This window comes from Calonectris borealis, chromosome 8, assembly GCF_964195595.1.
Source record: "Calonectris borealis chromosome 8, bCalBor7.hap1.2, whole genome shotgun sequence".
Classification (NCBI taxonomy): domain Eukaryota; kingdom Metazoa; phylum Chordata; class Aves; order Procellariiformes; family Procellariidae; genus Calonectris; species Calonectris borealis.
In genome coordinates this window covers 4,089,114-4,104,566 of record NC_134319.1, presented here as the reverse complement: position 1 = coordinate 4,104,566, position 15,453 = coordinate 4,089,114, and the positions used below count along the sequence as shown (strand labels likewise).

General features: G+C 50.5%; 1 protein-coding gene across 22 annotated transcripts in view; it reads left to right on the top strand.

Moving 5' to 3' along the window:
* The window catches only part of NFIA (nuclear factor I A), a 252,842-nt gene that overhangs the window by 37,233 nt on the left and 200,156 nt on the right, over positions 1-15,453 (top strand). The window lies entirely within an intron of this gene.

Here is a 15,453-nt window from a genome sequence, read left to right as displayed (position 1 = left end):
TGTGCAGTGCTCTACTGTGCAGTACGGTACTGTGCGGTGCTCTGCGGTGCTGTATGATGCTGTACAGTGCTACATGGTGCTGTATGGTGCTGTGCAGTGCTGTGCGATGCTATATGGTGCTGTACGGTGCTACATGGTGCTGTGCAGTGCTGTGTGATGCTATATGGTGCTGTACGGTGCTGTGCATTGCTGTGCAATGCTATAGGGCGCTGTATGGTGCTGTGCGGTGCTGTACGCTGCTGTGCAGTGCTGTGCAATGCTGTACGGTGCTTTGCGGTGCTGTACGGTGCTGTGCAGTGCTGTGCGATGCTACACGGTGCTGTACGGTGCTGTGCAGTGCTGTGCGATGCTATACGGTGCTGTACGGTGCTATACGCGCTCCCCCGGCTCAGGCATTCTTCTGGGTAACTTGATCTTACTTCTGTCTGCTTTTAACAGATAGGCGAGGTGAAGTTATGTTAAACATGTCGCAGTAAGTTTGATTCGCGCCGCTTCAGTCTGGTTTTCTTCCTTGATTAGCTTTAATCAAACCCTCCGCGTTACATGACCTTAATAAAGCTATTTTTCCTGACAAGCGAAGACCGTCTTAACAAGCGAAGCTCATCTGGCCTGAAACTAAAGCCAAGTCAAGATGGTGTTTTAGGTCCTCATTAAAGTCCACAGCGTGAAGCGAGAGGGGAAATGATGAAATGGTGCTCCACCAAACCATCTCTCCTTTACATTTAATTAGAGGAATTATACGCAACCCAGTAGATACCTTAGGAAGGCAATCACCATTGGGTTCGGAAAGAGCCCGGCGGTGTAAAAGGGGGCAGCTAAGGCTTTAGCAAAGGGTAGATTAACACCAGGAGCTGGGTGGACTTTGGGATCAACCGGGGGGGGCGGGAAATCATATGGTGTTAATACGAAAAGAGCTCGGAAGCCGCCCGGCCCCGCTCCGGAGCTCACGTGGGCAGCGTACAGCGACCCTGAAATGCTTCGGAGGGAAAGTTTCCAGGCGACGGCGTGTTTATTCTCCCTTCAGTCCTTTCCTTCGGTTACTGCTGACTCACGCAGGTTGGGTGAAATATTGACGGCCGCGGAGGGCCGAGCGGCGAGGCGAGGAGGCGAAGGAAAAGCCCCGGCAGGGAGCGATGCCACGGGGCTTGGCAGTGGGTGAGGAAATCAGCCACATGCAGACAAAATGCGGTCAAGCAGCCGCCCCACACAGAGGATGTCCCTTACACTCATTAGCATTGTGTTTGTAGCAGAGCTTATCAAAAAACAGCCAACAGACATAATCTGTGGTTTACGCTTTCTTTCGTTCCCTTTTTTTTTTTTTTTTTTTTTTTTTACTCTCTTGTTTTCCTTTTTTTTTTTTTTCCTGAGGGTTTCTAAAGGGATGTAATCCACTCTGGTTTTATTGCTGTTGCCTCTGGACGTGCCGCAGCTCCAGCCAGCAGTTATTCCAGCCTCTCCAGCCTCCCTGCGAAGGTCTGCGCTGCTGCTGCGGGCTTGACTGCTACTAAATTGTAAACCACAGGGCTGCCTTAACCCTTTGCCTCCTGCGCAGCTCCCCAAATCGTGGGTGTTGCAGGGGGAATCGCTGGCCAAGGGCAGCGGGGCCTCGGTGCCGAGCGGTTTGCTCGGAAAGGCTGCACAAAGCCTCGGCTCCGGCAGCCCGGCGGGACACAGGGACCTTTCCCAAACCTGAGCCCCCCTGGGCCTTTCTCCCAGCTCCAAAAAATATATTTTTTGAGGCTCTTTGACGGCTCTTCCCTGCACAGCTGAGGGGTTGGGGATCTGCGGGTCGAGAGGAGACCCCCCCGTGCTGCCGTCCCGCCGACCCCCTCACGCCTCTCGCAGCGGGCCCTGCGAATGCCCCAAATCCACCAACTTTGCTAAATGCAGCCGGAGTCCTCTCCTGGCTGCCGGGGAGGCCCATGGCACAGCCTCGCGCGGTGAAGGGGTCTGGAGGCTGCACCCCCGTCCCGCCCAGCAGCTTCGGCGCGCTTAGGGAAGGTCTCTGCAGCCCCCAGCGCCAACGTCACCGCGACTTGCGAACCTGCGATCTCCGTGCACCTACTACAGACATCACGCCCAGCACCCTCCGTTTTCCTCATCTCCGCTATTTCATCCTTAAACTCCACGTTTCCCTCTTGGGAACAGAAACGTCTTGCTGCGGTACGGTCAGAGGCACCTTGGGCGCGCAGTTGCGTTTGCAAAGTGCTTTCCTGGCCGTGCGCGTCCCCTCCCTTTCCTCCACATCTCCCTGAGCGCGGGGATAAGCCGGGGATGTTTGTCCTCCCAGACGCCGTGAGCCGACAGGAGAGTGCTGTCCTTCCCTGCCCCGGTCCCACCGAAAATCAATTCTTTGCTCTCTGGTCCAAGAGGATATTTGCAAATAATTTCCTAAAAAGGCAATCTAAAAATGGCCCTGTTGTTACCCATATTTGTACACAGGCTCGTGAGCGGCGGGATTCCTCGGGCTTGTCTGCACGGGGACAATTGAAATGGATGTGAAATAACTTTAAAGTGGATTAGCTAAACTGCATTACATCCTCGTGTAGACACTGTCATTTAGAAATGAAACGGCCTTAATTTGGTTTAGTTGAATTTTGCTTGAGCAATTTAATAAAGACACTTTAAAGTCTGAGCGAGGAGTTTACACAGGGATTTAATGCAGTTTAATTAATCCACTTTAAATTCACAATTTTAATTAATTAGGATGAACTTTCCTTAAGTGTTCCCCTGTCGAGATAGTGGTGCAGCATTTCCAGCCACCTGGCACGATGACCTGACAATTCGTGATCGGAAGAGCCATTGCAATGATGCATGACCGGTCCGGTCCCCAGAGTTGGGTACATAAAGAAAGTCGTTTAAAAGTCCTCCTGGCCCGGCCACGGCCGGGAAGTCGTTCCCTGCAGTAAATTACCTCTGGGAGAACCCAAGTTCCTGCTGTAATGAGCCACCATCCTCCCAAGTGCTTTAGGTTCTTGCGTTGCCCACGAAACCATAAGCAGAAGAATCTGTCTCATGCGAAAGGGGTTTGGAAAGATGTGGCCCGAAACAGAGCACGGCACAACAGCCTCCTTCAGCTCTGCGCCGCGCTCTGCTGACCGCTGAAAGGGTTTCAGTTTCTCACCCGGCTTACGCCGTGGTTTTGCAATATTGGCAAACCCACAAAAAAACTTTCTGTGTAGGCGTCCTGCGAACCCGCCTGCACCTGGGGTGGGGCTGGCCGGGCTGCAGAGCTCCCGTTGTCCCTATTTATTTATCGCCAGCAGAAGTTCCCTCTGTGCTGGAGATGACCTCTCCTTGAGACGCTAGCTTTGCCGTAGGTTCAGATCATCAGCCTTCATCTTCCCAAGCTCACTGGCAAGGGTGGGTTTTGTGCAGTGCTTTTTATGAGGGGGTTTGCACAGAAGTTTCTTTCCATGAAGTGGAACATCTTGCTTAGTTCTCCAAGACCCCTTCAGTCTCCTCCCAGCCCTGCAGCTCCTTTGGGGTTTGCTTTCCATGGGACCCCTTGGTCTGCTGGCCTCAGCATCCACCTCATGTCCTCCTGCCCAAGCCCCACAGCCGTCTCCGTCCTTGGGAAATCCTCCAGCAGCGTAAGGTCTACCCACGACTGTGAGTTGTTTGGGCTATGGTTTTCTATGTCCCTCTGTTATTGAGTAGAGGAGCGTTTCACTGAGACGTCAGCCTCCCGCTTACAGCAGCTTGTAGGGGATACAGGGTGAGTGCTCGGAGCATCTTATGGCTATTGAGGGCTTAGAAAACACCAAAGTGGTGAAATGTGAACCCCATGTGCTGCTGCCCGGTAGCTAACCAGTAAATTGAGGTTGAACTCAGGGCTGTGGAGGGCTGCGCTCAGTTCCTAAAGTCTTGCTTGGAGGGGAGGGTTGTAGGTACAAGTAAGGGGCAATCAGTTGCGATTTGCCTTTATGAGGATAACGAGTCCATGTGGGAGATTACCGACATACCCATTTGCTCCTGTAACGGCCCGTTGCAATCATTCCCAAAGACGAGCGGAGTAAGGCGCGGTTTTACCGGGGCTGGGTACGCACAGGCGGTCTCTGCCCCGAAGAGCTTGCATGCCGCATCGGCTGGAGGAGAGCTATGGGTCCTGAGCTGGGTGAGCACACGGCAATATTAGCACTGGGATTTGGGAATTGCATAAATCGCTAAGGGAGTTTTTTTCCGAAGATGTTAAGGAATGGGAGAGGTGAAGGAGATGAAGGGGCAGATGAGTGGGGCTGAAGTATGGAGCGTGCGAAGTGAAGCAGCTTAGCAGACATCAATAAATGGTTTGGGTGCTTTTGAAATCCCGGTCGGCGCTGCAGCAGGAGGGGTGCGGGGGCAGTGCCCGCGGCGGCGGGGATCGCTGCCTGCTGCTCGCTCCCCAGCACGTGGCCAGGAGCATCCGCATCTCCCTGCTCCCTGCCCGGCATGCCGGGGCGCTGGGCACAGCTCAGCCTTGATTTGTAAACACCAAAGTGCTTTTTCGGATTGCTAGGGCAGTGCCAAAACCCAACGCAGGCTTGCTCACAGCCTCCATCGCACCCCCGTGCTGCCACAATCCAAAGTGACGTCGTTTATTGAAGAAGGGGCCTGGCCACCAACCGCAAGCTCAGAAGTGCCAATTTTAATTAAAAACTTCTCTTTTGCAGTGCGTGGGGTTTATCCCATGGGTGGCTAAAAGGAGGTGGGGAAGAGCGTTCCTTGGCTTTTGTGCTGGGATGTCTCTAGGCTGAAGAATGTAGGGGAAGTTTTCTGTTGCTAAATGCCGGGTAATCATGTGTTTATCCTAAATTTAGGGCTAGTCCATTTTCTCCGTCATGTGAGGGGACAAAGGAGTTAAAACCAAATCGATGGCAAGCGTCTGGATAGAGACGGTCTTTCTAACAGCGGTAAAAAGATTGCCTCTGATAGGGATTTTGTTATTTCACTGTGGAAGTCATTATAAGAGAAGATCTCATATCACTGTAAAGTTAGCCACTAGATTAGCTATTCATATATTTTATTGGTAAAAAATATGACAGGGGATTATTGTGTGAGAACTTTGTGGAAAATAAAAGAGATAAAAGCAGTTTAACTGTCAGTACATTAAGGCTGTGGTTAGCTCTGCATAGTGTTACTGGATGGAAGGAGACCGGGTCTCCGAGGACTATTGTTTTTCTGTTTAGATAGGCATGGACCGCGCTGGGGGTTGGCGAGAGTGATAAGCCCAGGTAGCTGAAAGAGGAGAAGTTAAAAATGAAAAAGGGCTTGGTTTGGCCAAAGCGATGGAGGCGTTGAGGGAAGTCAGCATTGATGCAGGGACCGAGCGCAGCTCGTCCCCATGTCCATGCCGAGGATGAGTCCTCGTCCAGCTGCAAAAAGGCTCTTGGCCACCTGAATGCAGAAGGCGATGGCAATCGCAGCATTTGTGTAGCCTTCCTTGCACATGCCTCCTGGGTTTATTTCACCTCCATTTTTTTCATTTGTCCGTGTTTTTGGCTGCAGACATTCAGAAGTCCTGGACAAATGGCTGCGGTAAACATACAAATTGGTTGCACAGCCAGCGTGCAGGGAGCACGCACGGGGCTTGCCGCAGCAGCCCGCGCTCTGCGTCCATCTGCGCAGCACATGTGCGCCGGGGCTGAGGCACCGAGCTGGCTTCTGGGGTGGGAGATGGAGCCCGACCGCCCAGCCGCTCCTCTGGAGCAGGTTGAAACGTGACAAGTGATTGTCACGTGAAGATCCGTTTCTGGAGGGATCCTGGATTAGCGGTGGGGAAGCCTCGAGGGTCCTCTGCTTGGCTGCCGGGAGCCTTGGGGAAGGTGGACCACTGTGATGGGGAGGTAAGTGGGCTGCGGAAGAAGTCCCCAGGATGGAGGCCCTTCTTTGTGTCTAGCTGGCTGGAGTGCAAGAGAATGGGTAATGTGATTTAGGAGAGCGCTTGGTGTGGGCAGTTTGAGAGACATGCTTGGGTCCACGCTCTTCAGCACGGCGCTCAAGCCAGTGCTTTGTAGAAGATACAGAGGTGCTGTATTGAATTGACGCCTTCATCGCTGGCTACACCCTAATAGAAATCTATTAGGTGGTGCAGGATGAAATTCTTAATATTATATATTCTTAATTTATGGCTTCCTTTACATGACATCAAACTGTTCAGCACCTAAGGCTAATACAGTGCCTTGTTTAGAGTCCGGCCTGATGGTGTTGCCATCCATCCGTGCTCCTCCTAAGTGGAACTACAAAGTCCTGTTGTGTTTCGTGGGTCGCGCTGCTTATAGTTTGCAGGTTTGGACACTTCAGTGTCTTGATCGGTCCTGCTTTGCATGCCAAAGTGTTTTCATTAGCACAGCATTCATGCATGTGAGATTGTCGCTAACTGATATAATTAACCAGTATGTCAAAGGCTATTTGTTTATTGCACATGCAACGGCTTTACTGGAGTAAGAAACCCTTTCTGCTGACACCGTGCGAATGGGAACACGCTAAAACTGGAGGAAAAGCCCTGAGCTGGAGGTGGAAGTTATGAACAATGATTGTACTTAAAAGAAGCAAAAATAATAACACAGATTTGAATGGGTTTGAGTAAAGATGATCAGTGTGTGAAGAAAGGAGGACAGGGATGAGAAAAAAAGAGTTTGTCAGATAATTCCCCCCCCCCCCCAATTATTATATATGAGAATATAATATACAGAAACACAAGTGTCTTCTGTATCAGGTGCCTTGACTGGGAACTCTTTGGGCCTGCTGTGTACCATGTCGCTTTGCCATCATTTTGGACATCTGTGCAGTTTTTAAGAGATCTTTGCAGGAAATCTTTCTTTTTAGTTATTTATAAATAAATATTGCTGGGGTGGTCCTCACAGCAGGGCTCAGCAATTCCTGCGCTGTGAAGTGTGAACCACAGTGTCCATGTGTTAAGTATTAAAATGTGTTGTTTGTAATGAAAAGATGGGGGCGTCAGAGTCGTGAAGGTCTGAAGAAGTTTTGAGGGTTGACAGTGGTTTGTGTCCCAATAAATCTGCAGGCTGGTGCTGCAGAGAAACCCAAATATGTGCTGTAGACAGCTCAGTAAATGTCAAAACCTCTCGTCCCCTTGTGTTGGAGGTATCCCAAAATCCCCGCTTAGGCTCCCTCCTCCACACCTTCTCTCAAACCAGTTGCTTCTGCTCCCGTGGCTTCAGCTCCCGTAACGCCCAGTCCACTGTTCCTGCCCTGCTCTGCCTCCCTCCATGGAGTCCCACGGCTCAGTCCCTTTCCACAGCTACTTCTCCAGAAGCAGTTAAACCATCAGCATTATTTAACACCATCAAAAGTGACTTTCTTGCTTCCTCCTCTTCCCATCGCTGCTTCTTCTCCTTCCTCCCGTCGCTGGAACCACTGCCAACTGATGGCCAAAACCTGGGCTCCATCTTCAACTTCTTGTTCTGCAAACGTGCAAACAATTTGTACCTCCCCGTCTCTCTCTTGCCTTGCCCATCCCTCAACATATGATTGCTCTTTTTCGCTAGTCCCGGCTGCTGCAAAGCTGTAAATTCTGTGGCCTGGATTTTCTCAATCTCTTCCATCTACGCTGTCTCATGTTGATGCTCGATTTTATCCCTGGCCTTTGGCCCTGGCTATGCCAACCCTTGAAGCATCTCTGACTCCCAGCCATGCTCTCCCTTGGCACTTGCTTGTCTGTTCGCCGTTCTCCTTTGCTCAGCCCCCTCTCCCTTCTCTCTTCTCCAGCCTTCCTGGTCCCTTGATTCAGAAGCACCTCTGCGCCTTCCTCACCCATCACCTTCCCTGACCTCATCTGGTCCTTTCCGTCCTGGGCGCATCCTTATGACCCTCATCTCCCGCGTGTCTTCGGGCCACAGGGGTTGTCCGTGACACTACACCTTGTAAAGAAAAATCAGATACGTTGCCTATCTGTGCATTCCTCCCCACGTTAACTTTTCACCTGCTCCCTCTTAGCACTTTGTTGTTGTCTTTGGCTTATCTTGCACGGTAATCTCTTCAGGGCACGGTGGTCTGTGTGTTCCTATAATTCATACCGTGCCTGGTGCAGTGCAGCCTTTATGCTGTCGGGTACATGGGAACGTTTCTAATGCAAACAACTAATAGCTAGGAAGGGAGTTAAAAAATTAGAAAGGACTCCAAACCCATGTCACATATTCTCTTGCAAGGAATGGGGAAAAAAATTGTTTATTCTGGCCCCAAATTTTAATCACCCAAGGGCTGTTAAGATAAAAATAGTCAGTTCTGCCTTCTGTTTATGGTATACTTGGTTGAGTGCAAGCCAATTTTGAAGCTGAACATACTGTCTGCTATTTTTGCTTGATTTTAGATTCCACATTTTAAATAGTTTCTTTAACAAGAAGCATATTTTCACTGATACAAACTTAGCTTGAGGAGAAGCATCCTGAAGTTCCAGCCATATTGAAGATCAGTGAAATGTAGTAAACTCTGGTTTTAAGGGTTTTGTTTTCTCCAAGAGCTGAAATGAAGAGTGTGTTCTGGCAACAAGTGCTGGCACGTTGTTCATTAAAAGCTCTCTTCCGAGCCTTGGTTCCCACACACATGTGCCCTCATTCTTCAGCGGAGCTTCCAGGCAAGGGCATTGGCAGTGCTCTAGTCTGATCTTCAGCCATACAATTTGTCTTAATTGTCTACTAGCATCTAGGCAAGACTTAGCTCACGGGTGGCCACAGCAAGGGGCCACATGCAAACCGATGAGCTTCTTAATGTGGCCTGCCCGGCAATCGGATGATTTAATTATCTGTGCCCGTCGTAGGCTGCCTGGCTGCTCCCCATCCCGCCTGCCCTCAGGCACGGCGGGCTTAACCACATGCAGCCATGGGGGCAGCTGCATTTGATCTTCCTCGCCAACGCGAGGGTCCGGCCCTGACAACAGCCTCTCTGTTCGGTGCTTTCTTTCCCCTTCTTTCTTTTTCCGCTTCGTTTGGCACCGTGCCCCCAGCATCATTTGTGTGGAGGGGAGGATGGGAGAGTTGGATGGCAAAAACTTAGAACATGGAGTTGGGTGTTGACAATCCCAATGATTAATTGATCCTCCGAGGATCCAAGATGATTTGCTGAAGCATCAATAATAGAAATCCTGTCATTATACACTATTTACTTGGTCTTTCTGCGGGAAGACATCCTGTCTCACTATGCGTCTGCATCGTGCGTCTCGCGCGGGGCCAGCCTGCCGTTCCCGGGGCACGAAGGACCGGGCTGTCGCCCACAAACTTTCTTCCATCGGTGCTCTCACGTGCTGTCGAAAAATCAAGCATGTCCAGTGCATTGATTATTTTCAAAAGTCGGCTCAGCAAAGCCCTTCACTCTCGATGCTCCTGGAAAATAACTCAATCCCCTTGAACTAGCACGGAGCGCTGGGGTTGGGCTGGCTCTGGGTGGGCCGTGGGGGGCAGAGGGGCCACGCTCCGCTGCCCGGGACGCTGCTGAAAAGCTGTTTGGACACTTGTGGCACGTTTGCCCGTAGCGTCTCCTGCTCCCCCCGCGTGTCAAGTAAGGGCAGGAGACGGTGTGAGAGAAGCAGTAGGATCAGGATGACCTCGTGCCCCGGGCAGAGATCAGGGATGTCTCCGAGAATGACCTCTCGCCACCCTGATCTCTTCTTATCTGCCCAGGTTGAAGTGCAGCTACTCGGTTGTCTCGCTCCTACCTGTGAAGTTGGCTCTACTACCTGTTAGCGAGGAAAGGAAAGTAGGTGACGCCCAGGCGGGACGGTGCGGATCCGCGCTGCATCAGGGGCTGTCCCCCGTCTCACTCCGGGTGCGCCCTTCTGCCTGTGCAACTGAAGAGAGGAGAACTCTTTCGGATGGTGGTTGTTGGTATGTCGAAGTGCCTGTCTTGCTTTTGTGCAGGGAGGTGTCTGCTCGAGTGCATGTGGAGTATTTGGACGCTCCTCCTTAAATGTGCTAACGACGGTGTCAGGCAGTGCAGCGTATCGATAACGCTCTTCATGTGAGCATCTCAAAGGCTTTGGGGAGCCTCGGATAATCCTTCCAACTTCTAGTCTCTACCACGATCGGGGTCTCACCCCCCTCCTGACTCTCCGACGCTCCAGACGTGGTATCAGTATCGCGGATGCTTTAGAAACGTTCGGAGAAGGGGAGGTGGCCGGGCTCGTCTGACAGCACCGTGCACAGCCCTCGCGGGGCTGAGCGCAGTGCCACATCGCTCTGCCAAGGCAGAATTTTACCCGGGGATTTTGTGGTGTTTTTCATCTGTGTAGGGCAGTCAAATATTTTCAGGTGGTGTAAGTCTCTAACGCTGGGCCAAGAAAGACTGTCCTCTGGGTAGTTAATACATCTCAGACGTGCCGGTAGAATATAAAGTCTTAAACATTATTAATGCTTTAGCAGACACCTTAGGAAGCACTCATACTCCTTTCTGCGTTTTGTTTTCATGCACGACGATGCCTGGGGTGGAAGTATTTCACGGAGTTAGGAAAAGGGCATCAAAAGGGCTCCGTTCTGCCAGGCACAGAGAGTATTTTATTCTTTCATCGGTGTGGATCGGGTTCAGCTCCTGGATCCTGCTTGCTGAGTTGTTTTGATGGGTTTCACTTTCCAAAAATACTGATGGTTGGTGTTGAGTCCTCACCAGATCGGGGGATGCTCTGCCAGCGCCCTGCGCCCGTTACGTGCCTCTGGAAATCCTCTTTGCAAAGATCCTCTGCGCGCCAGCCGGGCCCGTGCCCGGGGAGACGGTGGCTTCATGTGCCCGGGGCGTTCCGGCCGCCGTGCTGCGGCGTGCGCCGCTTTCTGCTCGGGTCCCAGCTGCGGTCCCTGCAGCCACCTCCGCCACGGCTCCAAAATTATTCCGCTGCATGGCGTGCGAGGCACGAGCAAACCTGCGATGGCGAGATAGGGTGGCAGGATGGGACAGCTGATTTTAATTATTTTATATATAAATAACTTTCAGATAGTTTGCAAGTTTGGCAATAGCTGCCAGCGTAGCAATGTGACCTTGTTACTCTTACCCCATTCCTCTGAGTGTTTGTCTCACTCACTTGTTTTTCTGTATCTTAAATTAGATTGCAAGTGGTCGGGGAAGGGGCCGGGGCCGGCTCTGCCCCTGCACGGCCCTGCGGGGTCCTGCTGCAGCAATAACAAATAGCGATAAAACATGGGTTTGGGATCTGTCGAGTCCGTGAGGGTATGAAAGCCCGGAGTGTTGTGTTTCTCCCCGGGGCGGTGCGGTCGGTCCCCGTCCCCCGGCTCTCCGCGGTTCTCCTCGCCGCCCCACGTCAGGCTCCTTGCTGGCAGGCAGGGCACCGCGCAGGGGCTGCCGGCATCCCCCAGCCCGCCTCCGAGGGGGGACGGGGGGACGGGGGGGGACGGGTGTCCTGGATTTTAGCACTTTGGGGAGTTTATTAGTGTTGACAGTGTGTGAACTCGACATCCTTTGTAATAATGCGGTTTTAAAATCTGCATTATTCATGCGCGCTTTTTGAATACAGGCCCACTGTGTAAGTTCGGGAGGAAAATTAATTAAATAAACGTCAGTATCCTTGAAGAGCACGTGAGATTTCTCATTGCGGGATAACAGCTCCGGCTGCTTTAACCACCGAGGGGAGTAGAGGGTGGGAAGAGGAAGGTCTGCACTTAGGTGTATATTCTTTCCCTCACCCTTAACTCAATTCTTGATGAAAACTGAAAAGATTAGTTAGAGAGAAACGAATCCAGCCACACAGATCGGTAATATTTCATAGTTTTGTTAATAATTGTAGCTTGTTCTCCTGCTCTTTATTTATGGCAGAAATAAATATGTACTGGATGGTTCTGAATGAATTTATCACGGGAAACACCCTTTTACTCTTAGGTTAACGTTTAAAATTAAACCGTAGAGCAGATGGCTAAGGATGCACTGGCTGGATAAGCCAGACAACTGCACCGGCGGATTGAAATGTAATTACACCCGTGAATATTACTTGCAAGAGTAACTGATAGTTATAAAAGTTGTGTTTCTTCTGAAGCACACAGCGAAGCCAAGGTACGATGGGACAAATAATGCCAGGAGGGCTGAATCCAAAAAGGAAATCAATTTTTTAAGGAAACTTGTAGATATTTCTCTGGAGGAGGACTTGCCTTTAGTTCTGCAGCTGGAGGCTGCACCCTCCCAGGCTGGGGGTGATGGCAGGACCGGCCGGGGACGCTTCTGCTGCGGTGTCACCCAAGCTGGCAAGAAAAAAGAGTAGGTATTGCAAGAGAAAATGCTTTGTAGTTAAAAAGCATGGAAAGAAATAAAAAACTGCTTGTTAGGTCAAATTAACACTTTATTGTGATTATTCTAGTTGTTTTCAAAAGTCCTTGCTGAAGGAAGGTGTCCATCCCTGTGATGGAGATCACTGAGCTTATGGTCCAAGCGCTTGACTTTCTCGGTGCTTGGTGTTTACGTTATCCTCCAAATTATTGAGGAGCCGTCTTTAATGGAATACGTCTATGCAGGACCTTCAGAGTAAAGTGTGTGTGTGTTGAACGGTAGCAGCCTTTCTTCCAAAGCAAAGCAGGGGAGGGCAGGACCCGAAGAACTCGTGTCTGCGCCGGTGTGAGGATCAGGAGCTGCTCTTCAGGTAAAATAAAATGGAAAAAAGAGAATTGGGAGGGCCGCGGTGATTTTGCACAGGTCTCACTCACAAAGTCAAGTGCACGTACAGTCCTTGCAGCACTCCCGTGACTCTGGATTGCTTGACGTTGTGGGAGCGCTCCAGCCTCGGTCTCTTTGAAACTCAAGAGCCTCCGCGCTATCTGAAGCACAGATTCGTTTTAAAACCGAGGCAAACAGCATCCTCGTCTCCCGGTTTCAAACGCGAGGATGTGTCGTTACACACACCCGTGCACAGTTAATGCACGGGGCGGGGGGAGAGGGAGGAATCGGTGCAGGCAGGAGAGCCCGGCGGCCCGGAATGCGCTTTCCCACTAACGCTGAGGAACAACAAAATAAGATTGCAGCCCATGAATGTCCCGTCATTGAGAAAGGGGAGTTTAGAAATAGCCCCAAAGATAAAGGAGGGCATTTATCCCCACGATTGTTCGGCAGAAAAAGCGATTTACATAGTCTGCTGATGGTCAATCAGGAACATGCTGCAAGGGGCCTGCTGGTTGTCTCGGACGGAGCTGACGGTTTTACTGGTTGAGTTTTGTTTCAACTTAATGAAGTACTTTGCCTGCGCCCAGGCGCTGACGGGGAAGGTTTGTAAACTCCTTGCCTTTGTTGGGGTGACTGAAGTATTTTTTTCTTCCTTTTAACCAGCCATTTTTGTTTCTTCTCGAATTCGTTGCCATAGACAAAGGGTACGTTTACTGTAAAAAAAAAAAAAAGAAGAAGAAAAAAAAAAAAAGACTGTAAACCTGGTTTGCATCTTGAGTCCTGAAAAGACCATTTTTTATGCAGGGGAAGAGGAGAGCCTTAGAAAAGGCAGGAGGCAGGGACGGAGGGCGAGGGGGTGGGGAGCCGGAGATTTATGGCCCTTTGAAGGCGAGCTTTTCTGCCGAGCATCCTGCCCGGGCGCTGCGGGCTGAGGCGGCGGCCGGACCGGGGCTGCGACCTGCACCTCGCGGAGAACCCGGATACAGCGGGAACAAAGCGGGAGGCGCAGGTCCTGCCACGTCCGCCCCATTTCTCGCAACGGCGCGGTTTCGGAGCCGACGACCTGGACCTCCCAGTGTCAATGAAATTACACCCACCTCAGCTGACGCGGCTGTTTAGTTTGAAATCATCACACGACCTGAGGTTTCTGAGGTTGGGTTTTTTTTTTTCTTGATGTGGAAAGGGCTGTCGCCGTTTGATATCAGCCTACTTTGGAGCACGGCAGCCTGCCCGTGCTTAAAGAGAGGGGCACATCGGCAGCCCGAATCCTGCCCAGCGATACAACAATAATTGAAGATATTTAAAAATGTATGTATCTTCCATCTTTCCCATATGGGCTCCTTAGGCAACATGACCTTATGTGGCCATTATCTGACCTCTCTTACACTTGGATTACTCGGTACAAAGCAAATTTATGGTTGTTTATTCTCTCCTCCTATCAGCTATTAGTGCCTAATCATATGGTCTATCGATCAAGTGATTAATCGCCTGCCTAAAGAGGCAGCAGGTCCCGGGGAATGCTGCACTGCACCAGCCTGAACTTCAACCTCTTATACAAACCGGCAGAGTAAAGGCATTAGTCACTGCCTGAAGCTCGGGGTTGGTATGCCGCGGGAACGCCGGGAGGTAAAGCCCCCGGCTTTCTTCAGCAGCCGACTTTGTATTTCCCTTTCTTAATGGATAAAACTCCACCTAGCTGAGTGGGCATACAGTTGTAAATGGGATGATTTCCAATGCATCCTATAAATAATGATCAAAGAGGAAAATATGTGGGCCTTATTACAACCGTGCCCGCTAGTGCTGCTATAATTAAGGGGTCTGTCAGCATTTCTATTATAAACCCTTATTTTCAAGGGTTTATAACTCGGCCATAAAATTTTGCTCTGGCTGAGACTTGGCATAAAACGTCCCAGCGTGTGACCAGTTTTTCTTGTTACCAAATTGTTAAAAAACTAGCAATCAGCCCCGTTTTAGTTATAACAACATCCATGCACCTTTGTGTTTCAGACCCACTTTTACTTCTTCAACAAGCAGCTTACTATTAAAACGAAATTAGCATTCGAAAATCAAAAGTGTGCACCGAGCCCCTCTGCTCTTTCTTCCAGCCAGCCTTAAAAACGGACGCGTTATTCCCTGCTGTGTGTTGTTGAGTTGATGGCACCCACCCCGTGGCCATCAGCGAAACGTGCTACGGCCGACACCTTGCAAAGGTCTTCCAGAGGCGCAGGGCTCGCTTGGTCCTAGCCCGGCCTGGCTTTGCAAGGCTCGTTAGTTCCCTGCCAGGTACGTGCTCAGAGCGGCAATTATTAAAACCAGTGGGTTGATTTCAGCCGTCAACGATTTTGTATAAATCCCGAGTAACTGGACGTGGGTGCCCGGTATGCTTCAGTGTAGCCGGAGTGCTGAACTGCCTTGAGTGGATTTGTTCATCTCTCCGTGATCCATGCACGTTAACTCCCGCTAATGAGAATTAGGGCTTTGTCGAAGGGGGGAATCTAGAGTTCAGTTTGAGTGAAACTGAGGGAATTTCTCTCTAAAAACACATATTAAATTTTAAAAACGTAAGGTTGCCATACCTGTACCTCTCTGGTTTCAACGGGAGTATGTTCCATTTCCAGAAACATGTCCTTGATGTGTTAGCAGAGGACAGCAAGTTGGCTCAAAAAGATGCAGCCACTTAAAAACATTGATTCTCCCGGGACAACACGCCAAAATGCAAAAATAAATTAAACATAAGCAGATGCTGTGCCTCCTTTCCATTTTTGGCTAGCACATCCCATTATGGGACTACTAGTGGGACAACTGAGAATGACTGACATTTACTCAAACTTAAGGCCTTATTGGACTGCCCTGGCAGAAGTGATGAAA